This window comes from Lissotriton helveticus, chromosome 4_1, assembly GCF_964261635.1.
Source record: "Lissotriton helveticus chromosome 4_1, aLisHel1.1, whole genome shotgun sequence".
Lineage (NCBI taxonomy): Eukaryota > Metazoa > Chordata > Amphibia > Caudata > Salamandridae > Lissotriton > Lissotriton helveticus.
In genome coordinates this window covers 601,749,573-601,755,572 of record NC_136063.1, presented here as the reverse complement: position 1 = coordinate 601,755,572, position 6,000 = coordinate 601,749,573, and positions in this window count along the sequence as shown.

Here is a 6,000-nt window from a genome sequence, read left to right as displayed (position 1 = left end):
TGCGCAGGATGCCCTGACGTCATTATGGTAAAGTGAAATGAGAATTAGCCAATAGGCTCATTTTACTTTTACAGAATCAGTGTCTGTGGGGCGTAACTCAGGGCCCCAGGCACTGACTGGGGTGGGAGGTGGTATCGTTGGAAAGGGAAGAATCTCCATTTTCCAATGCTACCTCTTCCCAGTGGATCCTTGCTAGGGGATTGCCACAAGAGAGCCCGTTCCAAGAAGGGCTTCTCCCACTGAGCACCAGGAAAAAGGGGGTAGAGGCCCCTCAAGCAAGGGATTGTGCTCCCTCCAGCATATATAAATATATCCCGGGGGACAGAATGCCCATTAGACACCAGGGAAACGATTTGTTTTAAAAATATAGTGGTGGGGGATGACCACCATGGACAGACATGGTCATGCCCCTGTCCCATTTAAATGGAGCATCAGTATTTCTGCACCCTCTTGGGGTGGATGCAGATAATTACCCTCAATCTGCTCCCTCGGTTGGACAGAAAATCCACTAGACACCAGGCAAAGGATTTATTAAATAAAGGGGTGGGGGCAGACCACCATGGGCATGGCCATGCCTTCCACCCCACCCCAATTAAATGGGGCATCAGGTCAGTCTTTCTGCCTCATCATGGGTAGATGGTTGTAATTACCGCCCGACGTGCCCCAGAGGAGGGCAGAAAGCCAACTAGAAGATAAGGAAAATATATATTTTAAATATAGGAGTGGGGGATGTCTACCATGGTCATTTCAATGCCACCACCCCAACTAAATGGGGTCTCAGTCCTTCTGCCCCCTCAGGGTAGCTTGAGTTCTTGAAGAACCTATAAACCTTTTATATCCCCACAAGAAAAAGGGTCTAGCAGATGTAATGGTATATTGCTTTTGTAAATCAGCCATCCTGACCAAAAGTTACAAAATAAAAACTTTGTCACAAGTGGCAGATTTTTCTACTCATTTCCAATAACACATTATTTCAACAGTTAGTTTCTTTGAAACCACCTTGAGGCAGCTACACGTATTAGCCATTCATTAATTTGGAATGTTTTCTACTTCCCAGATATCTATAGCTTTCCGGTTTCACTCATGGGTTTGACACGGGTTTCCACCACAAGCTGAAAGGCGGCGGAGAGCACAAAAAACAGCTGCCCTCGTAACAGGTCAAGTTTACTTTCAAAGAAAAATATGGCACTCATCATTGAGTACACAAGTTTCTGTCTACCAGAAAATGAGCTAGGTGAGCCACTACAAATCATACAATTATGAAAAGGACTACCCTTGACTGTTCAATTTCTGGTAGCAAATTGATAAACCTTTTGAGAACTCTACCTTTGATCAACCACCTTATTTCAGTGCACAACTACAGGTCTGCATATTTAGATTAGGCATCCTTCAGCAATAATTAAAAAAGTCTGTGGTTGAGTGTTTTTGCTCAAATAATATTAACAATTCTTACAACTTGCTTCATAACATCATGAAGTTGTCCTTGTTTTATTATGCAATGATAATCAATAAAAGTGGAAGATGGAAAAAAAATTCTTAACAGAGATACGAAGTCCCTCCCATGTCCAATAATGGAGGGTGCCCCATCTGTAGTGATATTTACTAGATTGTTAAATCCTGGTCAATAAATCCCCTCTTCTTGTGTGACCATGCAATGGCGAAAGGCAGAGGAGCTCTTCGTTATGAAATGATTTCCTGTTCCAAATACCTCACCCCCACGATTAACTGAGCCCCATCACTTACATTTGTTGACTCATCAACAGCAATGCTAAAGAGAGGGGTCAGTTTGAATGCATTGTTGACCTGTGTTAGAAATGTGTCACCCATTGCCTCAATTCTAAGTGGACATGTGGAATCTGACAGTTGTAATTCCCCTATTTCCTTCATAATGTTTAATTTATTAGAATAGTTGGAAAATAAAATGTCTACTGGCCAAAGAAAAAAATTCTTAACCAGCTCTGCCTCTGTAAATGCTTTTGGTATGTTTTGCAAGCAAGTGACATATTTGGAAGGATGCCTCAGTTATACCCTCAGATTCTTACATCTGGCACAGAGAGAGCTTTTGTTGGGATAGAAGGACTTGCTTAAGTGATGCCAAATTTGCAGAATGCAGTTTTAAGGACATTGGGGAGTTTTCCTGTGAAGGGGAATGGTAAGTATTTGAGTGCTGCTCCAGGTTATATCTTGTGAGGATATTAACCTTTTCTTTTCAAAGGAGACAAGTAGCTTTATCTTTTGGAAATTCCACCCAAAAATATTTTTCTTCCCACGAAGCCTGGAACACCCTGTTTTGTGTTTATAGACCTGGGTCATATGCAGGACTGTGTTACCGGGCGGTGTGCCATTTCTTCGGATTCCTTGTGAACACTGCATGAAAACAGGATTGGTGTGCACAACTAATGGCATGACCTTGTCTCACGATCAATGGTATGACCCTGTCTCATGACTGATGGCACGACCCAAGGCATAACTCTGTCTTGGTTGAAGAGCTCTACACACAACCAATAAGGTGACACTTGAGTGCTGCTATTTGAGGGCAACATGTTTGAAAATAAAATTAGGCGTTAAAAAAATTAAATGTCCATTTTGAGTGTTCAATTCTCGATGCATGTTTGACAGCGCCCTATTTGCACATATTTAGATGTATTCAAGGTTATAACTAGATAATAGTGCTTCATAAATTAAATATTTTGGTAACCAATTTCTCATGTACAGCCATCCCAACTTGAGATCATTAGTGGAATGAAGAAAGGAAGAACATTAGACCACTGTTTCATAATAAAATATGTTCACATTTGTAGACTTCATCCACTACCTCAAATCAATTTCCCCATGCCCCAGACACAAAAAATAATGGCTCAGCAAAATAGTCTGTCACTTTCATTAGTGAACTGAAGTCTAGAGGCTCTAGCAGGCCACACAAGAATCATGACTGACTTACCATTCCTTCTCCTATGAGGAATCCATAAATTCCCACAAGAGAATAACATACACTTCTCTTTATCTTTTTTCATTGCTACCTTCTCATTGCATGTGTGCTTCATTCTGCAGCACACATATTGTTTGGAATAAGACTCCAAGAATAGTTTTTGTACAGGAAGTTATGCCTTCCTGAACGAAAACTAGTCTGGGCACAATGCAGACACCATTGCGTCAGAAAACAAGGTCATCTGTGTTGATGCTAGGCAACCAGATGTGTGCCAGGGGTACAATAGAGCACAACTGCGCCATATCTTAGTAGACAAGGCATATTTCTATTCTCTCCCTTTGACACAATGTAGCAACTTTCCTTTCAGGGATGTGCCAAAGTTTAGTAAGTCTACCCCAATTTTTGAGACATGAACCTAATAGTTCTTGGCATCAACAAATTTGTCAGAAAGGAGTCACAACTCGCTCCAGTGGGAATAGAGGAGGGCTTCAGCAACAATACCTGACAAACGTTCCTAATAAAGAGTTCAAATATATTGGGGTTTGACCTTCCCACCCTGTAAGACCCAAGGAAGTATTCTTTCCACATTGTTCTCAGGCTTGAAAAACACGACCATAGAATGCCCATTTTCATGAAGAAGTGAAGTACCTTTTAAGTGAACGGTCCGCACGCCATAATGTGTTTCATTTCGAACTCCTGCTTTTCTAAGCACTATGCCTGACATGTGTTACCATTATCAACGTTAGTGGAATTCTAGTAGATTTGGCCCACATCTCAGTTTTGCCACTGCCTGACAATTTTATGTTGCTTATTTTGTTGCAGCAAATGGTAAGGACCTGTTTCAGAAGGAAAACAGGTCACAACTCATCCCAAGTAAGGTTTTCACTTTTCCCTCACTGAGCCTCAGAAAACACCATGGTTGTAGGCTGGATACTTGTGGAAACAATTGGGTCTTTTGCAGAGTACGAAATGACATGGATTGGATGCGTTTCACATATACTGCAGGCATTTTCATGTGTAATTGTATGATGCAAGATATACACCATCAGTGCATGCATCGTCCTCAGATTTACAGAGATGAGACTTATGGCATGAGTGTTCCACACTGCAACCTCCAGTGGCCAGGCCCACCACTCACTCTCTTACTTCTGTGGCCTGGGTCTGAAGAATAAGTTGCACACATTGACAGGCACAGGAGCAGGTGCTTCTCTGGTCTCATAACTAAGGCAGCTGACAGGATGAGTTTGTAAAACGGTTCTCCAGTTCTCTTTCTCCCTGTTTAATGTTTCTATGTCACAAGATGCTTGAGTGGTGCTTGGATCACACTGCCAGCTATGTTGCAGCATGTTGACACAATCACTTTAGGTTGGAAGATGCTCAGAGAGAGTGCTGCCCATTGCGTCAGAACAGTAAACAGAGGAGGCATGCTTAAATAGCCTGGCACAGGCTAAGCAGAAGCATGTTTAACTTCCAGATTGACAGTTCAGGAAACAAGATATTTGGCACACTGCCAAGAACTAGGGAGGTGCAACACACCCGTGATGTGGAGTGTGGTGATACAAAGTGAAAATACTTTAGTATAACCCTAGATGCGTGGCACTTCGCAGGACTATGCACAGCAGATTGAAACATAGAAAGACATGCTGATGCTCATTTCTTTTGTACCCACTTATTAACCAAATGGGTGACATCATGAAAAAAAATGTTTTATTCTATCTGACACAAGGAAGTTTGCAATTGAATGTATTCAGCAAACGCTTGGCTTGAAAATGATTCTCCATTGTCTTTAAACAGTTGTCTGTTTATGGGAGGACATTCACATGATCAGGAATCATTTCCTCTGCAGACAGATAAAATCTCTATGTTGGGTTATTTTAAGTATATTCAATATTCATGACAGCTACTAAGAAATGCTTTCCATCCAGGAAGCTACCAAACTCCGAACTGGCTCTTATCCACTGCTAGAGTGGAAATATTGCAAAAAATTCCACTAAAGTTGCCATCGCAAAATGTATTTAGAAAACCCAAAGTTCTGTGCCTTTCTCGGCCGATGAATCTTTATCACCATTTTCAAATGGAGCATTAGATATCAAAGACATCAAAAATTACATTTGATGTTCAGTCAATAAAGAGAGTGTTGGTGAGGTTTTAAACGTTTTATTCTCTCATTTTAGTAGATTATTCAGTATTTTTGTTCTTTATTCAAATTAGTGGCAAATCGCTTACAGAAATAATAAGAATAAGACTGATTAAATCAAGCTTACGCAGTGTGTTCCTGTTATATTTAGCCTGTCTTCTTTCTACCTCTGGGGATTTCATGGTCACTCACATGATGTCACCACTAGAACCTTGGGTGACATCATGGAGTGTTTGGGGCTTGACCTGGTGACAACTGGCAGTTGGAACCAGGCAGGCTGAGTGGCAAGCTAGTCACTCCTGGTGGGTCTTCTTTGTAACTTGACTTAACATCCTGAAGACTTGAATAAAGTAACCTACATGATACCAGGCTCCAGCATCTATTTACAACATTTTTGGCGACTTTGAGAAATTTTGGAGCGTATTTACAAGGTGCAGACAACGGGAACAAGAAGAAAAGAACCCCCAGCGCAAAGTAAAAGCAAGTATTAAGGAACTGTTCAAAATTACTTGCGACTGTGTGTTGAAAGAACTTATAAATTAAAGAGAATTTAAAGCAGAAGACAAGACATCCACCCTGGTAAGTCCCACCAGTGTCCTGTGTAATCGGACGGCCTGCAAACCCAGGGTGTAATTCTGCATAATTTTGTGTGAGACTTGGTGAAGTTCACTTGTGTGTGGAAAAGCAGTAATCAACATTATCTGCATATCACCATTGGAAGACTGTTACCTTAATTCAACAAGCTTAATTTTATTGACTGTCATCGAGTGGCTGACGCTGAGTTTAAACAGAACAAGGCACCGTCAGGGTATGCCAGAAGACCAGCTGTCGAGTGTGTTTATTAAAACTGTCATGATCTTGAGCCTTGGAGTTTACAGTACGCAGCAGTTGTTTTTAAAAAGAAAGTCTACACAGAGTATTCAGAAAAGCGGCT